The 24286-nt window shown below is 36.5% G+C and overlaps 1 long non-coding RNA gene across 1 annotated transcript in view; it reads left to right on the top strand.

The window, feature by feature from the left end:
* LOC145684338 (uncharacterized) overlaps positions 1 to 24286 on the top strand; it is a 236573-nt gene that overhangs the window by 116624 nt on the left and 95663 nt on the right. The gene's annotated exons all lie outside the window — the stretch shown is intronic.

The raw sequence follows: 24286 nt of genomic DNA on the forward strand, positions 1-24286 counted from the left end.
TGCAACATTTTTACCTATATGAACCGGGGATCGCGAATCAATAGTTTCTAAGTAATTTGCACATTTGTGATTTCTTTGAAATTTGCCGGCTAACGAGACTTGCGTGAGAAAGTTTTACTCTGACCCTTTTCCACATCTCGTAGAGCGATGAGATTTTACATGTCTAATACTGCATACTTATGTAGGTCATGTGGTAATGTTACAGCTCGTAACTCTGCACCGTTGCTGTGTAAGGATAAGCCCGAACGTGAAGTAATGTGCAATCTTTGTCTGCTTTCCAGTCAAAGGGTACCACAATTACTACGATATACTATGCCTCACTACTGCGTGCGTTGCGGGATTCTGTGAAATCCCAGAGCGTGGCATGCTGACAAAAGGTGTATGCTTTCTGTAAAACAACATCCGTTCACTGCTCGAATGTTAGCCAGACAGATGCTTGACTCTGGGTATAAAATCCGCCATGGTTCGGGTTTTCTCTAGACCGCACACCATCTTCATTCCACCTCTTCCCAACAATGCAGTCATTTCCTAGGGGCAAAAACTTCTGCGATGTTGCCATGCTGCTTTCTGAGGTGCAGTAAGGGATTTTGGACCTATACACATTACTTGACGTTCAGACCTTTAACACAGCGACGGTGCAGTTACGAGCTGTACATTACCATATGACCTGCATAGGTATGCGGGATTACATATGTAAAATTTCATTGCTCTATGGGTCAGGGTGAAACTTCCTCACACAAGTCTCGTTAGCCGGAAAATTTCAAAAAAATCACAAGTATGCAAATTACTCAGAAACTATTAATTTGCGGCCCCCGGTTCATATAGGTAAAAATGTTCCAAAGTACTTGTAGAATATCCCCTTGCAAGAAATGCATCGATTACCAGTAACCCTATAGATAGATAGATAGATAGATATCGGGTGTTCTAAGTATGGCGCCCACGGACAACAGAACACCAAGCTTCAGGTCAAAATAAAGCTAAAATGCTATATGGTGTTATAGCTACCCTTCGGAGCCTCTTTCAGCCGCGATAGGAAATCAAAAGTTTCACTGTGTGACAACATTGCAGACTAATTTGTAACCATGAGTATTGCGCTACTAATCGATCAAGCAGCTACATCGATTGTTGTGCAAATAGTAATATGACAACGTCTATCGACTTTAACTGTCATCTAGAAAGATTCGATGTAACTTTTTGTTAGATTGTTAATTCTAACCTATGATCCTTTATCTGCGATGTTGTGACATGGTGCAATTCATGTCTCCAGACGAGAACTATACAATTATACTTTCTACTTTGTTTTGATTTGTAGAATAATGTTCTGTAGTTCGTAGGTGCCATTTTTAGAACACCCGATATATATATATATATATATATATATATATATATATATATATATATATATATATATATATATATATATATATATATAATGGCATCCATGAACTACAGAACATTGTTCTACAAATCAAAACGAAGTAAATCTCCATTTTTATGCAAATCGGAAGTAGCAGATTTAATCATTTACGGTTTTAATATAACTTTATCATGGAGAAACAATAGTAAGGGTTCAAGATGAAATATTAAACTGAAGTTTTTTTGTATCATTCTATTTCGAATTTTCTTGCTACCATTCAGGCCCGTATCCAAGGGGGTCTAGGGAGCCGAGCCCCCATAAATTTTTTCGTCCTCCCCTAAAATTTTCACGGTAGGCTTGCAAATGAACTATAATATGGTGATGAACCATAATATAATTGGATCGGGTCCCCTAACTTCAACCCCCCCCCCTCTACATTTTTGGGCTGGCTACCTGTCTGCTACCAGGTCAACAAAACAAAAGTAGTTTACTGGAGGATGAAAGTCAAAATATCCTTTAAAAAAAAAAAAACAGGTCTAACGGTTCATAAATTAACATACCATAAGGCTCTTTACTTAGCGAAACACATTATTTTAAATTTTAGTTAAGATCTCAAGGACAATTTGTCATCATCATCATCATCATAGGTATTCTGCCATTATTGGCAGGTCACTTGCCACAACCGAGAAGCTTCCATGCACCATGGTCTTCAGTTAATTTCTTCCTCTTCCCGTACGATTTTTATATTTTGATATCGTCCATTAATTGTAGTTTTCTTGAACCCCTCCCTCTCTTTCCTGCCACCATACCCTCTAGCACGTCCCTCATAATACGGTTTCTTCTTAGCTAAGATCCCAATCAGTTTCTCTTCCTCTTCTTAATAATATTTAAAACTGTTCTTTTCCTCTCCACCATTTCTAACATCTTCTTATTCGTTTTCCGCTCGACTCACCTAATTTTCTTCATTCTTCTCAACACCCACATTTCAAAAAACTTCCAGTCGCTTTCCATCATTTTTGCGTAATGTGCATGTTTCTGTCTCATTTAAAATGCTTGATTTCAGAATGTCAGAAAGGAAAATTACGATATACTTTCATCTAGTATGCTAAACTTTGGAAATGTTTTTCTTACTTTATGTTAAGTTCTCTTAGGCTATAAATTAAGCTGTAATTTTGCGTTAAGTGTAGCCATTTTTAGCTAGATTCTGAGCACCATTTAGCTACTTTCTAAAACCACCTGTTACCAATACTTTGTTTGCACTATTTTATCTAAGGTAGATGCTTTAGTTCATATTTCATAAACAAAAATTCCATTTATAACTTTACATAAGCCGTTTCTCCTGAAAATGGACACAAAGTATACTTTACTCTTGGAGTGAGTTTTCTCTTAGTTCCCTCGTGACTAAGCATATACAGGGTGTCCGAGAAGTCCTTCCCTGATTACAGAAATTGATAACTCAGGCTAGAAATAAGATAGAAATATGAAACTGGTGTTGAATTGTTTACAAACTATAAAAGTTTTGGTCACATCAGTACACTTCCACATGAGCACCCTTGGTAACACGTAGCACATCCAGGCGATATTCAATTTCCATCCACACATTAGCCAACATCACTGGAGGGATCGAAGCAACGACCTCCCTGACCTCCCTGGGGGGGGGGTTCTGAACCCCAAATGCGTACATTATGGCGATTCACTACTCCACTGACAAAGAATGTCGCTTCGTAGGAAAAGGCAATTCGTCTGAGATAACCATTATCGTCCTCAATACGTGATAGTATTTCGACCGCAAAGTCATATCGACGTGTACCGTCGTCGGGCAACAAGGCCTGAACGAGTTGCACTTTGTAAGCACGAAACAATAAACGTTTGTGTAAAATGTCATGGATAGAGCTTTTTGGCATCTGTAATTCACGTGAGGCCCTGCGCACCGATTTGTTAGGACTGCCGCACAGCCTCCACCGTGTCTGCTGAGGTTCTTGGTCGACCAGACCTCGGAAGATCAGCAACCGACCCTGTGTTCTTGAACTTCTCATACCAGGCTTTAATGCTCTTGACATCAGGTGGAGTCCTCCCAAATGTTGTCTGGAACTGTCTTTGCACCGTGGTTGGTGATCGTGTCTCATGGTACCACAGGACACACTGTGTCTTCTCCTGGTTGGTTGGCATGGTTTCTTGGGCTTCTTACTTACGTACTACAAACCTAAAACAAAAAAATGAGACTTGGTAAAACAGAACAAACCTAACACAGACAAAAACTTTTATAGCTTGTAAACAATTCAACACCACTTTCATATTTCTATCTTATTTCTAGCCTGAGTTATCAATTTCTGTAATCAGGGAAGGACTTCTCGGACACCCTGTACGTTAACATGCGTTTTTGCAGTAGAGACATGGGTTCGATTCTCAGGAGGACGTTGTGTGGGTCGGATCACATGTTAAGCTGTAGGTCCATCTTTCATATAGCCACGCTGCTGAATAGGAAAAAACTCAATATCAAATCAAGTCAAATTGGGGTGAGTTTTCTTCGAAGTTTTCCGAAAACGCCTTTAATGGTTTTCTTTATTTTGTACAAATAAATGCTTCAATAATAACTAACTAACTCTACGGTCTATGGAACTCAGAGATTCAATGTCGCGTTCACAAAAGCTCTCCACTGACTTCTATCCTTAGCTAACTGCATCCAGTTTCTACTTTGTATTCCTATCTCTGTGAGATTCATCTTAATATTGTCCTCCCATCTGCGCCTAGGTCTTCCTAATGGTCGTTTTACGATTGGTCTTCCAGTTAAGACTTTGAAAGCGTTTCTACTTTCTTCCATTCTAGCTACATGACCTGCCTACTTAAGCCTCCTAGACTTGATGACCCTAACAATGTTGGGTAAATAATATATATAAATTATGTAGTTCCTCTTTATGAAGTTTCCGCCGTTCACCATTCCCGTTCCCCTTGGGTCCGAATATTTGTTACAGGATTTTATTCTCATCAGTCTGCGTTCTTCCGTCAGAGTAAGCGACCATGTTTCGCAGCCTTACAGAACAACAGGCATGATTATCGTTTTGTATATTTTAAGCTGAAAATTCCTCGACAGAATTTGCGACGACTAAAGATTTTGAACTGAATGAGAACATAAATTTCCTGATTTTCATTCACATTTAATTTCTTGGTGACTATGGTTTTGGTCTGTTGATATTCATCTTAGATATTTGAAACTATCCACTTTATCAAAAGTATTATTTAATATTTTAACGCATCCATAATTTGCCGTATTACGATCCCGGCGAGCTTCCATGCATTTAGTTTTCTCTGTATTTACTTCTAAACCCATATCACTGCAAGCGTTTAATAAGATTTCTGCATTTCTTTCTATTGTTCTCCTATCATCCCCTATTAAATTTACATCATCAGCATATGCCATAACCTGGCGAATACCGTTCAACTCTAGGCCCTGGTTGCTATCTTTGATTTTCCTTCTAGCGTATTCCAGAACAAAGTTGAATGATAATGGCGACAACGCATCTCCTTGTTTCAGGCCATTCTCGACGTGAAAGCTCGTGGACAAAAATTTTCCTACCCGGACTTTACTCTGGGACTTTTAGGGATTAGGATTCATTTAAACATATCTTAATTAATCTAATTAGCTTTTTCGGTATTCAAAATTCTGTATGAATGTTGTACAATGCTTCTCTCCTAACCGAGTCGTAAGCCTTTCTAAAATGAATAAATTGTTGATGTATCGGCATATTGTATTCCCACTTCTTTTCGAGTATCTGTCGAATGGTAAATATCTGGTCGATAGTTGATAGATTTTGTCTAAATCCGCACTGATAATCTCAAAATAATTTCATCTGCGTATGGGATCAATTTTGCTAATAGAATGTTTGAGGGGATTTTACAGGACGTTGACAGAAGAGAAATGCCTTGATAATCATTACAGTCAGTTTTGTAATATGTAATTTGTATGTATGTTTGTACTAAAAGTGTACAAAAGAAATGTGTAATTTTCATTTATTTGGAGGCAATGTTTTCTGAGAAATTTTCATTAATTTGATTTTTTTTCTTTGAGTTTTGAACTTTGAAAAGCGGTTATGTTAGTAGTATTAGGAAATAAATAATTTTATGGTAAAATTGCAAATTTGTGATCAATATTATGTTTAACAATTCTACTTCCCTTTACCATTTTTCTGCAAATGCTTAATAAGACCTCTGCATTTCTTTCTATTGTTCTCATGTCATCTTCTACTTTATTTACATTATCAGTATACGCATGGGCGGCGATTAGGGGGGGCAAAGTGGGGCAGTTGCCCCCCCACTTTTCTGAAATGGCCTATTAATGTATATAGTTTCAACCAGGAAAATTTGTATATTAACATTGATATACAAATATTCAGATCATGTCTTACCCCCCCCCACTTTTAGCGTCCAATCGCCGCCACTGAGTATACGCCATAACCGGATGAATTCCATTCAGCTCCAAGCCAGGCCCGTATCCAGGGGAGTCTAGGGGGGCCGGGCCCCCTCAATTTCTGCTAGCCCCCTAAAATTTTCACGATAGGCTTGCAAATGAACTATAATATGATGATTAACTATAATATGGTGGATCGGGCCCCAGCTAACTTCAGCCGGGCCCTTCCTACATTTTTGGGCTGGCTACCGGTCTGCTCCAAGCCCTGGTTGCTGTCTTTGATTATCCTTATATTGTACTCCAGAATGAAGTTGAATAATAATAGCAACAAAGCAGAATAATGTTTGAATAATAACTGCAGTATAACTTGATTTAATTTGAGAAATAGGAGCAAGAAAGTTTAATACGATGATTAGTTATCTTTTACGGTAAGTTGCGACTCGTTAGAAGTTTTCAAAAATATTGACTTTTGTCTCATGCGGCATGGTCGCTGTTGCCACAGTCCTAGCTCTGGAGTGGGCTGAAAAATAGTACCAAATTGAAACAAAAAGGGCTGAATTCATTATTTTATACCAGTGTGATACATGTAATACATTAAGATATGTTTAAATATAATACATTAAGATATGTTTAAATGTAATACATTAAGATATGTTCAAATGAATCCCAAAGTAAAATCCGTGTAGGAAAATTTTTGTCCACGACCTTTCACGTCGAAAATGGCCTGAAACAAGGAGATGCGTTGTCGCCATTAATATTTAACTTTGTTCAGGAATACGCTATAAGGAAAATCAAAGATAGCAACCAGGGCCTAGAGTTGAAAGGTATTCAGCAGGTTATGGCATATGCTGATGATGTAAATTTAATAGGGGATGATAGGAGAACAATAGAAAGAAATGCAGAGATCTTATTAAACGCTTGCAGGGACATGGGTTTAGAAGTAAATGCAGAGAAAACTAAATACATGGAAGTGCGTCGGGACCATAATACGGCAAATTATGGATGAGTTAAAATATTAAATAATACTTTTGATAAAGTGGATAGTTTCAAATATCTTGGATCAGTATTAACAGAGGAAAATCATACTCAGGAAGAAATTAAATGTCGACTAAAAGCAGGGAATTCGTGTTACTATTCAGTTCAAAATCTCTTGTCATCGCGAATTCTGTCGAGGAATTTGAAGCTTAAAAAATACAAAACGATAATTATGCCTGTTTTTCTGTATGGTTGCGAAACATGGTCGCTTACTCTGAGGGAAGAACATAGACTGAAAGTATTTGAGAACAAGATCCTTAGACGGATATTCGGACCCAAGAGGAACGGGAATGAGGAATGGCGGAAACTTCAAAACGAGGAACTACATAATTTATACGGTTTACCCAACATTGTTAGGGTCGTCAAGTCTAGGAGACTTAGGTGGGCGGGTCATGTAGCCAGAATGGAAGAAAGTAGAAACGCTTTCAAAGTCTTGACTGGAAGACCAATCGGAAAACGGCCATTAGGAAGACCTAGGCGTAGATGGTAGGACAATAGTAAGATGGATCTTCCAGAGATTGGAATACAAAGTGAAAACTGGATGCAGTTAGCTAAGGATAGAAGTCAGTGGAGAGCTTTTGTGAACGCAGCATTGAACCTCCCGGTTCCATAAGCTCTAGTTAGTTAGTTAGTTAGTAATACATGGCTCTATAAGACGAAACTAAAAGAGGTAAAGTTTTAGAACACTCCCCGCCCCCTCTTCCACGAGTCCAAATCAAGAAAGTCTTTATAATCGTCAATATGACGTCACTAATAAACAACTTAGCCTGGTAAGCCGGCAACTACGGCAACGTCTTTCTTCGTGCTATTATTGTTTTGGTGTAGAATATCTGCAACGACACATAAATTCTAGACTTACTTGAGCACAAGCTGGTCTTCTTCAGAATTTTCAATTTTTGGTTCAATGCTTTTTTTTTTTTTTTTTAAGATTTCAAGCTAAAATTTCCACCACACTTCTCCTTTCTCGTCTCCTTCCAGCGCGGCGCGGATTGGCCCATCTAGCGTTATTTGTTTCCCAGTATAGTTCGAATTGCGAATTTTCCACACAAAGTTCGTAGCGTTATGCAGCGCAACGTCGCAGAATGAATGTTGAACAGCATTTTGTAAGAGTCCCACACACACAGTATGAGTAACGTGAGATATAGGAGAAGTCTTACTGACACTTTTGAAAATGTGACAAGTACAGTAGAGCGTCGATTATCCGAACGTCGGTCAACCGAACGACCGCTTAACCGAACTGTGTACTCGCTCGCACCTGTTACTCTCCCACCCTATGGTCCATCATCCCCCTCACTCCCAAACCAAGTTTCCCACAGTAGTCGCCGCACTGAGCCACCGCTGGCGGAACATTGCTTCTAATGAGGCCTTCATAAGGCGCTGCTGACCGGCCAAGCCGCCAGTCGCTGTGTTTTAACAATCAGCACACTTCTGTCGGTTTGGCACTGACTGTAGAAGTACAGTACAGTACAGTACAGTACAGTTCGATTATCCGAACAAACCAGTTTTCCGAACACCCATGTCCCCTAATTACTTCGGATAATCGACGCTCCACTGTATTTGTTAAATGGTGCTGAATTGGGTAGAATTGTACCAACATTTTTAACAAAAGGGGCTGAAAATGCCGATGAATGACAAAAAGGGCTGAACTTGGTAGGCCTACAATTGTACCAAGTGTCGCAACAGTGGGCATGCTTCACTTCGAGTTATTGAAGGACGTGCATACGAAAGAGTATTGTTCAGGTTAACTTCATGCAGCTTAAGAGTGATAAAATTCAAAATATTAATTAGTTTAAAATTACATACAATATGGACCTAGTCAGTCACCTGAATCACTGAAGATTTTTTAGTTGCATGAGTCTGACTATAAAGGTAAATACGTTGTAGTATGGAAAGAACCTATGGCAAGAAAAGAATTCGTAAAAAGGGACATTGTTTGAACTAAGAAATTTTTTCAAAGATTATTTTGGTGAAACCGACTAAACCATACTTCAGCAAAAGAATAAGATTTTCTGTGAATTTCTTTTGAATTACTCCAAAAAAGAAGTTAACCAAATACAATTCCATTTCTCAGCCATCTATCAGACATTCAAAGAAACTTTGTCATTTCATAAAAGAAACAAATACGCACGCGACGTTTGAAGTTTATTAGACTTGTGAGCTATCCTAGCCGTTTCTCTGTCGGCAATTATCATAGAAAAATAGTGAAGAAGACAAAGAGAATCGGTTTCTCAATACGTAATTAGCGTCCTAAAATAGGTTCACTCTTCATCTTTATTTCTTTGTTTAAACCGAAAATGGTAAATGTATTTACTTCTGGTTTCAATATAAAATTTCCATAGACAGTGGCGAATTAACGCACAGGCACAGTAGGCACTTCCCTAGGGCGCCAGCACTGAAGGGGCGCCCAAGAAAAATATATTTAACAAAAAATTAGTTATCCAGAACATCTTTCTTTGTTTACAAGAATAACCAAGAAAAGTACATTTACCAAAAAATTAATTATCGAGAACATCGGTCTTTGTTTACAAAAATAACCAAGAAAAGTACATTTACCAAAAAATTAATTATCGAGAACATCGGTCTCTGTTTACAAAAATAACCAAGAAAAATATATTTAGCAAAGAATTAGTTATCGAGAACATCGATCTTTGTTTACAAAAATAACCAAGAAAAATACATTTAGCAAAAAATTATTTATCGAGAACATCGGTCTTTGTTTACAAGAATAACCAAGAAAAATATATTAAGCAAAAAATTAGTTATTGAGAACATCGGTCTTTGTTTACAAGAATAACTCGACATGCTTATTTTATAAGTTTAGAATGAAGCACTATTCTAATATTGCACTTGCAATTTATTTATTTATTTTTTTTAAAAAGCTGAGTGCCCCGATATCATGTACTGAAGCGAGAAAAGGGCTCACTTAGATGTGCAAATGGTACTCGCTTCTTCTGTCTAGCAGATTAAAAAAAACTAAGTAGGGGCGCTGTTTGTTTTGAAGGGTATGAAAGTGTGTGTTGTAGTGCCTTATTGTCAAAGTGCCTATTGGTGCCAGAAACCTTAATCCGTCCCTGCCCATAGATCGAAAATAGTCAGAGACTTTGACAAATAATTGTTAGAGATGGATTTACCGTCCCAAAACAGGTTTCATCTTCATCTTCATACCTTTGTTTAAACAGGAAGTGTAAGATCACTTCCGGTTTCAAAATAGGTTCGCATAGAACCAAAACTAGTAGGTAACAACAATAGGTTTTCGATATAAATTTAGTGTTCCAGGAATGGCTTCCATCTTTATCCTTATTTCTCTATCTAAATTGGAAGCGGTAGATTTATTTACTTCCGGTTTATTATAAAATTCCCATAGATCGAAACTAGTGAGACATCGTGACAAATGATTTTTTAGATATTTATATTTCCAAATCAACTTCCATCTTTATCTTCACAGTATGTTTACCTGTCAGTAAATTGAGAAAGTAATCAATTACGAAGGATACCCTAGATCAGTGGTTCTCAACCTAATTCCTATGACGACCCCAATTTTTTCCCATCCTCTTACCAGCGACACCTTTATAATTTCTGATTTGTTAATAAGCTTCTGTTGAATTTTTAATATATCTATTGTGGAAATCTCACGATATCCATCTATTTCTATAATAGCAGAGTCCATTTCTTGTATATAGTGGATATAGTAAGTTCTCTAAAAGCGAATGGATTAAAATCAAATTTGGTCAGTTCATTCATAATACAAATATCGAGTCCGATTCGTCATACTGTTTCAAAATGAAGGCCGTTTGAATTTTTTAAAGCTTCGTTAACTATCTTAATTTTGGGTCATATGATAAAAAAATAAAGTGATTTCTACTTTTGATTTAAAAACTTGGCAGATTTTAAGAAAGTTATTATTTTAAAATGCAATGATAATATGCGTCACGAAGATTGAACTGTACATTGCCGCACTAGTGAAATCACACCATGCCCAGGTATCTCATTAGCTTTCAATTTTAATTGTATTTCAATATGAAGGTTTTGTTGCATTTGTATTTTTTCTGGTATTTCAATATGCAGTTCTCATTAATTTGACAGCGTACCTCTTTTATTTAAATTGATTTCTAAACAGTTCCCTACCTGTTGAAAATGTTTGGTAGACCTATTTTTTGTTGTCCTTAACAAAATGTATAAAAGTAAAAATATGCTTATTACAACAAAATTCAAAATAATATTTAAAAGTATTTTCCAGTAGTAAATTCTAATTGTATTTATTTTTTTCCCGCTTATCTTCGCAACCCCCAGGTTGAGAAACCCTGCCTTAGATACAATAAAAATAATGCCAAATCTTTCGTCACTGAATTAATAAAGCAATGGATGATGAAGAGTCCCGTAAATAAAATAAAAATAGTGTCCAAATCTTTCATCAGCAAATTCATGAAGCCATCAATTATAGAGAAGGAAATAGATAAATGAAGCCTAAAAAGGAAATAGATAAATGAAGCCTAAAAAGGAAATAGATAAATGAAGCCTAAAAAGAAAATAGATAAATGAAACCTAAAAAGGAAACAGATAAATGAAGCCTAAAAAGGAAATAGATAAATGAAGCCTAAAAAGGAAATAGATAAATGAAGTCTAAAAAGGAAACAGATAAATGAAGCCTAAAAAGGAAACAGATAAATGAAGCCTAAAAAGGAAATAGATAAATGAAGCTTAAAAAGGAAATAGATAAATGAAACCTAAAAAGAAAATAGATAAATGAAGCCTAAAAAGAAAATAGATAAATGAAGCTTAAAAAGGAAATAGATAAATGGAGCCTAAAAAGAAATAGATAAATGAAGCCTAAAAAGAAAATAGATAAATGAAGCCTAAAAAGGAAATAGATAAATGAAGCCTAAAAAGAAAATAGATAAATAAAGCGTAATAATTCTACAGAGTTTCATAGTGTTATGTACAGCTGTATGCAGCAGTGATTATATATATTTTTTGACTCCTTTTGTAATTAAACTACCAAAACGGAAATATATTGATGTCAGTTAATAATAATGTGTTATTTTGTTTTGTGTTCTATTATTCTACCCAGAGGCTTTTATTTTCACCGTTAAAACTTCCGGCTACGAGCTATCATTTCATCTCGAAGAACTTTCAGTTACTTGTTGTTTGTTAGAGAATACCTCTCCACATTTTGCATTCCCTCCAGTCACAAAGTACCTTCCTGTTGTTGTGTAGTTTGTGCTTTCGTGTTTTTTTTTCCCCGCGAAAATGTCAAAACTTTTGCCTCCTGTTAAGCAGATAATTGCGTTAGTTATTTCGAGAATGAAAGAGCCTAACACTTCCTGCACTCTCAGATTTTGATAACTTAAAAAAAAAAAAAAAAAAAAAAAAAACAGTCTGTATATTTAGATTTAAATTTAATTTGAGAATTTGATTCTGGAAGTTTATTCTCGTTTAAATTGTTAAAGATATGGAAAATATACGAAAGAAATACATTATTCTATAGAAAAATGGAAAGAAGAAAAGATATATTTCTTTTACTGTAGATGAAGTGCCTTAAAAACTGCTGAACGGACAGCACAAAGGGTTACGGCGCCGAAGTTGCTGTGGCAAGTGCTATTTAAACTCAATGACCCTTTAAAATCCGGGGGTAAGTCAAAACCAGAATGTAGTTATAACTCTTCTTACTTGTTCATGATGACCTGTGTCCTCGTTTATTTTATTGTTATGCTGTTGTGGTGATGTTATGAAATTTTGATCCTAATTGTCTTCCTTTTGTTGCAGATACATCATGGCCGCTCCATTAGAAATTTGCACCAAAAAGGAACAACGAGCAGTCATCCGGTTTTTGTGGTCGGAAGGTGTAACAGGGTCCACAATCCATCAAAGACTCTCGGCACAATCGGGAACAGTGTCTTGCGGCTAGAGACCTGCACGGGCCGAATTTTTCGGCCCGAGCCCAATCCAGCCCGAATGTACCTAGGCCCGGCCCAGCCCGGGCCCGAAAAGTTTTGGAGATTTTCGGCCCGAGCCCTGCCCGGCCCGCTACGTTTTTTTAAATTCTTGGCCCAAGCCCGGCCTGGCCCCGATAAATCTTAAAAGTTTCATTTTGTAACATTTTTCACGGCCACGATTCTTCAACGTTTGCCTTTATTCTAATTATCGTCTAACGAAAGTCAATAATTAGTAAAGAATTGCAATTAATCGGCCTCAGCCCGGCCCGACCTGAAGAGAAATCAGTGTCGGCCCGCCCAAGCCCGGCCTGTGCAGGTCTCTACTTGCGGCAACGTAGTGTCTACGAATGGATTTGAAAAATTCAAAAATTGTCGCACAACTGTTACGCACGAGGAAGGATGGTTTAATGTTTGAATATATTCGTAAACACTCCGTTGCGCCAAGACACTGTTCCCGTATTGTGTCGAATGTCTTTGATGTTGGCGGCCCCTGATATATCTTCCGACCACTAAAACCAAGGATCTTATAAAACAGAGGATCTGCCCTTACAACAAAATATTGAAGCCATACGTCACAATTTTTCCACCCCTACTCTGCCCACTCCGCCCAATAGGATCGCAATGTTTTGAGCCAACAATCATGGCGGAAACGAAAGTAGCCAATCAAACGATGACGGAAACGAGAGTAACCAATCAGACGTGCCGATGCTCGATTGTTTTTTGGCTTCATTCATTTAATTGCATGAAGATACATATGGGCAGATCCTCTGTTTTATAACATCCTTGACTAAAACCGGATCACTGCTGTTCCTCTTTGGCGCAGACTTCAAATGGAGCGGCCATGATCTATCTGCAACAAGGAGGAGAAATGGAAGAATTAAGATAAAACTTTCACAGTATGCCCACAACAGCACAAAATAAAACGTACGAGGACAGAGTTCAGTGTAAACAATGTAAGAAAGTTATAGCTACATTGCGGATAATTTTTGACTTACCCTCGTACTTTGGAAGGTATACAAGATGAGTATCTTGAAACGCTCGCATAACTTTTAAACAAACAGATAGAAAAAAAATTAAATTTTAGAGGATTCAAATTTCCGCCAAAGTATATTATCTGATATACACTTCAATACTACTAGGTTAACAGTGTTCCCAACCTAACACAAAGTTGTATATTTTTTTCTCAAGTTACATTACGTCAACATATTAAAAATCTACTTACAAAACATGAAAACGTAAAATCTCACATTAATTATTCAGTATTACAAAATAAGGGAGCTACAATATCACTTAATTATTCAGTGTTACAATCTAAGGTAGTTATAATATCACTTAACTCTTCAGTGTTACAAACTAAGGGATCTACAAGTATCACTTAATTATTCAGTGTTACAATCTAAGGTAGTTATAATATCACTTAACTCTTCAGTGTTACAAACTAAGGGATCTACAAGTATCACTTAATTATTCAATGTTCCAAACCAAGGAAGCTACAATATCACTTAATTATTCAGTGTTACAATCTAAGGTAGTTATAATATCACTTAACTCTTCAGTGTTACAAACTAAGGGATCTACAAGTATCACTTAATTATTCAATGTTGCAAACCAAGGAAGCTACAATATCACTTAATTATTCAGTGTTACAATCTAAGTTAGTTATAATATCACTTAACTCTTCAGTGTTACAAACTAGGGGATCTACAATAATCACTTAATTATTCAATGTTACAAACTAAGGGAGCTACAATATCACTTAATTATTCAGTGTTACAAATAAGGGAACTACAATATCACTTAATTATTCAGTGTTACAATCTAAGGTAGTTATAATATCACTTAACTCTTCAGTGTTACAAACTAGGGGATCTACAAGAATCACTTAATTATTCAATGTTACAAACTAGGGGAGCTACAATATCACTTAATTATTCAGTGTTACAAACTAAGAGAGCTACAATATCACTTAATTATTCAGTGTTACAAACTAAGTGAGATACAATATCACTTAATTATTCAGTGTTACAAACTAAGGGAGCTACAATATCACTTAATTATTTAGTGTTACAAACTAAAGGAGCTACAATATCACTTAATTATTCAGTGTTACAACTACGGGAACTACAATATCACTTTATTATTCAGTGTTACAAACTAAGGGAGCTACAATATCACTTAATTATTCAGTGTTACAAAATAAGGAAGCTACAATATCACTTAATTTTTCAGTGTTACAATGTAAGGTAGTTATAATATCACTTAACTCTTCAGTGTTACAAACTAGGGGATCTACAAGAATCACTTAATTATTCAATGTTGCAAACCAAGGAAGCTACAATATTACTTAATTATTCAGTGTTACAACTAAGGGAACTACAATATCACCAACATCCAAATCTCGGAGGCTTTTAGAACGATAATAACGTGAGATAGACAAAGTAATGAATATCCGAAGAACCTTAGTATTGAATACTATAGTCATGATATGATACTAGAGATGCAAGGGCTCGGAAAAAAACCGGCTTTTTTGGAAAAAAACTCGGTTTTTTCTGCTTCGCTTTTTTGCTTGGGAAATTTTGGGCTTTTTTGAAAATTCTGCTTTAAATTGATAAACCAGATTTTGTTTCGCTTCTCTACAACACAAAAATTACAAATTTAGTGCGTACATATCATTGAAAATACAATCCAAGCTAATGTTGGAAGCTACGTAGGCAATCGATAAATTTTGTCAATTTATATCAGTATATTTAAGCAACCTTGGCTTCTTTATAAAACAACAGGCATTCACGCATGCAGAAATATAGAATTTAGTTTCGTTTCGTATGTTCAGGCTTAACATCCTTACGTAATACCGAGGTTATCAAGGAGAAGACTTTCGCTTAAAGTGACATCCGAACCGCTACTTTGTTTACGCATGAAAAAAGGGTTGTGGTTCATCCGAGAAATGAACATGGGACATCTTGATTAAAAGGTGAAAAGGAAATAAAACTAATGCAGATGGCTGACTTCATTTCTTATTGTTTTTAAATCCTTATTATTACTAATTACCAGCAGTGACGGTTTTGCGAGGGTTAGGGGGGGCGGATTTTTGGACTGAAGCCTGTTCCCCAAAATTACGGAATGTCTAAAACAAACAAAATATTTATTAGTTATGCCTTTACTCATACGATTTAAGCTGCCGTCAAATAAAAATTACGAATGTTTAGAAAAACTAAACATTAGTAAGAAAAAAACCCTCCGAAAATACTTTTCTAAATCCGCCACTGATTCTCAGTATAAAATGATCTTCAAGGTTGTATCCGGAAGATTATCGCTAAATATATAAACGAAACAAATTACAGTATTAGTTATGCCTGTACTCATAAACTTCAAGCTCCTCCCAAATAAAATTAGGAGATTTTAGAAAATGAAACAATCAGAGAAACCCGTCCCAAAGTACGTTTCTAAATCCGCTACTGATTATTTGTATAAATTAGTATTCAAGGTTGTATCCGGAAAATTATTGCTAAATCGTTGCACAGCTACAGTATAACAGAAATGTGGAAGTACGGTTAGACGGATATATTGAAAAACGTACGCTTTGACGGATATATAGAAAAACGTAAGTTTAACTTCTGCGTTAGAAGCTAGAGTACTAAGCTCATAGAAATGAAACAGACGACAAACTGAAATGATATCGCTAAGAAAAAATATCGATAACTCAAAAGTTAAAATAAAGTTAAATAGCCTCTAAAATTGCCCTCAAATACTACATTTTTCATGTTAGCTTTAATTTGTAAAACATGTGCTCCATCCATCTTGATGGTGAATTTTAGAGCGAAATATGGCATTTAGGTCATGGAATTCTTATCTAAGTATAGAATATACTATAAGAAAGCTATTTAGATAGAAAAATCATGAAAATGAAAAAAGCCAAAATTTCCAAAATTCTCGTTTTTTTCCAAAAAAAGCCGGCTTTTTATGTGAAAAAAACCATCGATTCAAAAAAGCCGGCTTTTTTGCATCTCTATATGATACATTTTAAATAAATAGGTAAAAAGTTAGAGAAAATTAAAAATTTGAATTTTTTTCAAAGGGCTTTATTTTGAAAAAGTGTTTGGACAAATATCTCACCTGTTCACAGATTCTTTCTCAATAGGCGTAAAGATCACATCGTTGTTTACAGCAATTTCACATGTCAAGCCGATCCAAAGATATGAAAGACAGAAGCAGAGATTGCTTTGGTATATGTCTTTGTTACATGTCTCCAGTGGCGTATTTAGAATTTTGTTTCGGGGGTTTATACACAACACGGCAAAGCAGGGGACAACTACCCCACCTGAATTTGAGAATTAAATACATTTTAATCGATTGTCTGCTAATATAGTAGGGAAAAACTTGGAACTCATATGTCGGTGGAGGATCTTACCCCCCCCCCTCCCCCCGCTAGGCAAGTCTGAAATGACGCTCTTGCAAATACACGTTGAATATTTGTAATCTCATTTCAACTTAACAGATTTCATTTTAGAACAAGGGAAATATTCAGTTTTTCTGCGTTTCTACGATTTTACATGAAAGAAAATGTTGAGACAATTTTAAGCTGAAACATACTGATTGCAGTTTTAATGGCAAGAATTGCAGATTGGTGAATCTTATGTGATATGATACACACAAACATTTAGCAGTGAATCTAACCTTTTATTCTATTCATAGAAGAAAAACGAAGCATCATCTTAGCCTACCTAATTCCCCGGGCTACTTATTTCCCCCTTCTTGATTTTGTTTAATTCAAACATTTATCTTTTTTTATAACTAAACGATGTAAATATTTCTTTGCTATAATGGCCAAAGTTCCGTTATATTGATATCTGTGCAAATTGGTGTGGAACAACAGTTTCGCTTATTGGTTCCTCTTAGTTTTGGTATTACTGACGTCGGCCGACTTGAATCACAACTAACAACGGTCGAATGTATGATAGGAGAAACGAAAGAAAGTAACAACTAAGAAAAAGAAACAGAAGAGTAGAATGAACGCAAGAAAAGAACTTAGTTCTTACATGGAATGAAATTTGACAAATACAGGATTATTTCTGAACAAAGAGCATAAGGAAATGGAAAGTCAATGACAATCTTAGAAATGGTAAGAAGGATTATTATTGTACGTGGAATGCGAAAACCTAACAAATTTATTTCTAGACTAGGCTTGAGCCCGATAGTCCCCCTCACCGTTTTCAGAACGAATTTCAATATTAACCCTTTAACTGCCATAATGTATTATCAAAAACTATATCCCTGAGGCCAAAACATAATTTTGGTTTTTCTCATTTTATTTGGACCGATTCTGCGTACTGCATGGGTATAATCTTCGAAATAAACGTGTGAGGCATCCATAAGTGCCACGCGGCACAAATTTATAAAAACAGTGAGGTATAGTGTTTATGTCTCATGGCGGTTAAAGGGTTAAAAACGTGTCGATCATTCACTTTTGTCTTCGATTGTACCATGTTGCATTCTAATGCTTTCTGCTGGCACTGTATAATGTTTTCATTTTGTTTCTTTCTGTGATCACGACTATGCGTGTCGCGCTGGTTGTTGAGTTGATTTTGAGTTTAACGTCCCGTTCAGCAGCGAGAGGCCTACCGATTAACGTGGAATCCGAACCACATGAGCTTCCGCCAGGAATCGAACCCGGGCCTCCCACGCCAAAGGCGTGTACGCTAACCGCTTAGCCACGGAGGAGCTGCGCTTGTTGGTATGCGAAGCGGTAATAAAAACTTCGGATTCGTTTTGCGTTTGCATTATAGGATTTATTTCTCTCTCTGAAACGTTAAGAAAGGTTATTGTCTGTGAAAAAAAAGCTGTTTGCAAACGTTAAATGTCTTATTCATTTCCTCAAGCAAATGTTCTTTCGCATGCGATGACTGTTCTTGCGTATCATGAACTGCAAACCTTTCGGTTTTCTCCCCATGAAAGAGAAGAAATGGAAGATAAAAATTCAACAAATTATCTTTGTAATGTTAACTTAGCTAAGTTTGATATCGACTCCTTTGATCTTGACTCAAATATCTCACATTTTGCTTTCCCCTTTGATTTAAAGTCCTATATTACAAATAACTCAGTTATCTGTTCTTGAAGCAGAAAATTGCATAACGCATCAACCGATGTGAAAGTTTTATTACAACCAACTTCAAGTTATTGGAGCCATAAACCTTCAATCAAAAAGATGATTTGGTCTTGAACAGGAATAATTTTGTCGAAACCCAAGATCAAGTCTAATTTGCCGTAAGTATATTATACGAGGGTCAGTCAAAACTTTAGTTGCACTGCTTAAGAAAATAAAACAGAATTTTACGATAACTTTATTTGCATAGTAAAGTCCCATTCACAATCTACTTTTCAGCGTAATGACCTCCGTTATTTAAGCATTTGCCGAGGCGTGGTACGAGATTTTCTATGCTTTCTGCAAAGAAATCCCGTCCAATGCCCGATAACCATTCTTGGGCTGCAGCTTTCAACCTCGTCGCCGGAGTGGTATCGTCACTTTGAAAGTTCGTCTTTCATAGGACCTAACACACGGAAGGGACACGGTGAAAGGTCTGGGCTATAAGTAGGGTAATGGTCTTTCCTTGCCCTCAGCATCTGACTGTACGTCCGCTCTCAAACATGTTGCACCGCTTCACGATAGCCTCCTATAAATTTCAATTCAGCTACACCTTTTCGACCACAACAAACGAATCACTGCACGTATTTTTAATTTGGACGCCACTTGCAGCTGCCGAGATATGTTTACGGCTGATTATCAGAACACCTCCACTTGCCTCGTGAAAGCCGCTACGTCACACGATACAGTTACATGTCTGCAGTGTTGCCACACAGTTTTATCAAAATAGCCTTTGACTGAAAATATTTACGAAGGAGTGCAATTAACTTTCTGACTCATCCACGTACAATGTGTTTTCCAATCCGTTGTTCGCGAGACCTTATTGTGTTTTCAATTACTTGCTTAACCATAAGCCCACCAAATAAAGCCATCGTTCTCCTCTTTATGCCATTGTAAGACAAATTCAAAAATTCATCGGTTCTAGTGAGTCCAAAAATAAGGCCAGATCCACATTTCTTAACATTTAAGAGTCTTCATTCCGGCGAAATTAAAATACCGCTAATTTTACAGTAATTATGTGATATATTAAAATAGATAAAAGATAATTGAAATATGGAACAAGAGCGCCTTAGACAATATTATTTTGCGTGAGGTACCGTTATCACAAGTCACCTAGTGGCTTTCCGTTTTCAGCTGTTTAGAAACGCGAAAATAAATGCTGATTTTCAAAATGGCTCGAAATCGAAAGCAGATAAGTGAGTCGTGATAATGGTTTCTCATGTAAAATATTATTGTCTAGGGCGCTCTTGTTCCACATTTCGATTATCTTTTATCTATTTGAAGATATCACATAATTACTGTAAAATTAGTGGTATTTTAATTTCGTCGGGATGAAGACTCTTAAGGAATAAAATGGCTTACGTTTCTTTATTGCATTCAGTTCGTAAATCACACTAGTGGATTTTAAAAATTCGAAAAATCTAAAAGTATCCTCCCCATAATTACCCTGAAAGGAAGCAAGATACGCAATTGAATCAAACGACGTCAGTCGAGCTTGCTGGATAGCACCTGAAACTACAATTGTCTTGCACTGTATCTGTATATTTGTCATTCAAAACACACACAAATACAACGAATGCCTGCTTATAAATAACAATTTCCACTATTTCGTATATCAGTGGTTCTCAATCTAATTCCTATTATGACCCACATTTTATGGCATTCTCTTCCCGGTAACCACCATATAATTTCTGGCTTGTATTAAAGCTTGTGTGGGAGTTGTAATATACCTAATGCGAAGATCTCACGATATCCATCTATTTCTATAATAGTAGAATCCATTTCTTGTGTATAGTGGATACAGTAACTTCCTTAAAAGCGAATGGATTAAAAATCAAATTTGGTCAGTTCATTCATATTACAAATATCAAATCCGACAAGTCATACTGTTTCAAAATGAAGGCCGTTTAAATATTTTGAAATTCGCAACTCCCTTAATTTTGGGTCATATGATAAAAAAAATTCTAATTGTGGTTTTAAAAAGCTTGGACAGTTGTTAAAAAAGTTACTTAATATCTTAAATGACTTGATAATGTGCGTCCCGAAGATTGAACCGGACATTGACGTACTAGTGAAATCTCACTATCTAATTAGGTTTGAATTTTAATTGTATTTCAACATGTAGGTTTCGTTGCACATGTATTTTTCTGGTATGTAGTTCTTATTGGTTTTATACTGTAGCTGTTCATTTACATTGATTTTTAAATAACTCTGCAGCTGTAGAAATGTTTAGCAGACCTATTTTTTGTTGTTCTTAACAGTATGTATGAAAATGAAAATATGCCTATCAGAACAAAGTTCAAAATAATATTTAGAAAATGTTCTATTTATATTTCTCTCTTCCGTTTATCTTCGCGACCCACAAGTTGAGAAACCTTGTCATGCATAAATACAATTTCAATGTACCACGCAGAGCATTGAAAAGAAGTAGATCCACAGAAAAGAAACAGTTTTGGGAGAGGACTCAATTCTTGTTCACACAAAATACAGGGTGTTCAAAAAGAATGACCTGATTTTAAAGGTGCATATGAACGTATTGATAAAATCATATAAAAATTGGATAAATTGCAAAATACTCACAAAATCTTTAAGTTTTAGCTATGCTGTTACAAATGCTCTATATGTTTACACACCACCAGCAGCAGGAACAGCATCTAGACGATAGCTAAATTCCACCATTTCATCGAAAGTGCGAGGCCGACCTGGATTGTTACCTTTCCACAAGCATCATGTCTCTTCAAATTGGCAATACCAACGACGAATGTTTTTGAGTCCAGGCGAATCAATGCCACAACCCCGGCGAAAGTCACGCTGGATCGAAATCATTGGCTCAGTCTGTGCAAACTGCCCTTTGTTGAGTAGACGCCATCTTACTTCTGTTCTGACTGACTGCAAACGGAGAATACGCATTGACTGACATCTGATGATGATATTCTGAAACTCTAGGCCACGCCCATTCAAACAAAGCTCATTTCCTTGCCGGCACTCCCCATATTCCGTAATTAATATCATTCAAAATTAGGTCATTCTCTTTGAAACATGGTGTATATCACCAATATTTCTATTTAATCTTAACGGGGGGACTCGGGAGGGTAAATTGAAATTTACATTTTTTCTTTTTGAGTGGAGGGAGTTAAAAATTAATCGCAATATGTCCACTCTAATCAGAAACAGGAAGGTTGAGAGGGTTAAGTTAAATATCTATATCAAAGTTTAGAGGTAAAAACTTAATTAAAAATCATGTGCAGTTGCACAAGAGATGGGGGGTTGAAAATAAATAAATAAAAAAACAGTATCTCCAACCTGTACAGTATAGTCTCATCAGGGCTTGTAGGTCGGTGGAACAAAAAAGAAATTAAGAACTTGGCGATTCAGAACTGACAAGCCAATCCAAGATTTTGTAAACTAAATCTTTAGAGATAGAGGTAATGGGTTCGTAACCTGGGTTGTATTACAAATGAAATCGAATACTTAACAATTGGAAACAGATTGTGATATGAGAGGGAGATATCAGGTTAATGAACGGAAAAAAGTTCGAATCCAATGAGGTTAATGAGTGGGAATCTAATGAAGTTAATGAGTGAGAGTTCAATAGTGTTAATAAGCGTGAATCCAATGAGGTTAATGAGTGAGAGTTCAATGATGTTCATGAGCGTGAATCCAATGAAGTTTATGAGTGAGAGTCCAATGAGATTAATGAGCGCGAATCTAATTAAGTTAATGAGTGAGAGTCCAATGAGATTAATGAGCGTGAATCTAATGAAGTTAATGAGTAAGGGTTTAATGAGGTTAATGAGCGTGAATCCAATGAGGTTAATGAGTGAGAGTTCAATGATGTTAATGAGCGTGAATCCAATGAAGTTTATGAGTGAGAGTTCAATAGTGTTAATAAGCGTGAATCCAATGATGTTAATGAGTGAGAGTTCAATGATGTTCATGAGCGTGAATCCAATGAAGTTTATGAGTGAGAGTCCAATGAGATTAATGAGCGTGAATCCAATGAAGTTAACGAGTGAGAGCCCAATGATGTTAATGAGCGTGAATCCAGTGAGGTTAATGAGTGAGCCCTGGTTATAAAATGTGGATATCTATAGACAGTGGTATTACTTTTTTCTATCAGTTGGAAACACTTCTTTCTAGATTTATGCATTTTTAAACTTTAGAAAATCTTGGATCTGTTAAATGAAATTGACACTGAAAATTGATATCTCTTCATTTTCTTTGACCTTCTAAAAAAAAGTTATTTCCGTCGCTATTCAATGTCTACTGTACAAAGAGAAGAAAGAAGGAAAACTCTCTGTGTGAGAAATGAAAACGTTGTGTATCTTTTTTTATTTTCTTTCATTCTACAAAGACTATTAAAAAAGGAACATGCTACAAACTGGAAGATGAAAAGATATGTTTCTTTTCATATTCATTTTTTTTTTCATTTTCATCTTATTAAATTTCTCTCCAGATTCGTCGGTTCGTTAGGTATTCAAATGAATGAATATCGATCAACTCATCTTGGTTGAAAAGAAAGAATAATATAGAGTGTATTTCATAATTGTCCTTCCGTATAGTACAATGGTTATCAAAGGTCTCTGCTGCCCATGGATTCAGGTTCGATTCTTGTTTGAGGACCAGAATTGACCCAACATTTTGATGCGACTTTAGAGCTACTTAAAAAGGACACACTGTGGCTCAGTGGTAGAACGCTTAGCTCTAATGCTTGGGGTCCCTGGTTTGATACCCGGTCAAGTAAGTTTGTGGTGGACAACATTGTGCCCGTGGATTTTTCTTGGGGTATTCCCGTTTCCTCCCACTTCCTCTTTCCGTCAATTCGTGAATCACCATTCACTTACTTGTAAAAGTGACATTCTTGAAAGCTGTAGATTCATAGGTCATTCCGGGAACAATAAATGGAGAACGGTACCATGCTATGCTTCAAAATTGTGTGCAGGGTATTGTATCTACATGGGACAATTACAATGACCTAATCTTTATGCAAGATGGGGCACGTCCCATTTCACACGTCTGTCCGCACCTGGCACGAGATACATTTTCCAGAACACTGGCTGAGACGACGTGACAACCTTGAATGGCCAGCAAGGAGTCCTGACTTAACGCCCTGCGAGTTCTTCCTCTGGAGATGGGCGAAAGAGGAAGTTTATCGCAGAAAACCATAAACTCTTGACGAATTGAGGGAGTGTGCGCAACAGTGGTCTAAGCGACATTTTTAAAAATGGAGAAAAATGTAGTTAAACTTTATGTATGTACAATGTATGACCAATTCAACCACTTGGAGCCGCGGTGGCTCAGTGGTAGAGCGTTGACCTCTGGTGCTTGGGGTCCCGGATTCAAACCCTGCTCCCGCCAAGTGAACTGTGGTGGACAAACACCGCGTGCGTGGGTTTTCTCGGGGTTCTCCCGTTTCC

The sequence above is a fragment of the Thermobia domestica genome, chromosome 4, assembly GCF_964235325.1.
Source record: "Thermobia domestica chromosome 4, izTheDome1.hap1.1, whole genome shotgun sequence".
NCBI lineage: Eukaryota > Metazoa > Arthropoda > Insecta > Zygentoma > Lepismatidae > Thermobia > Thermobia domestica.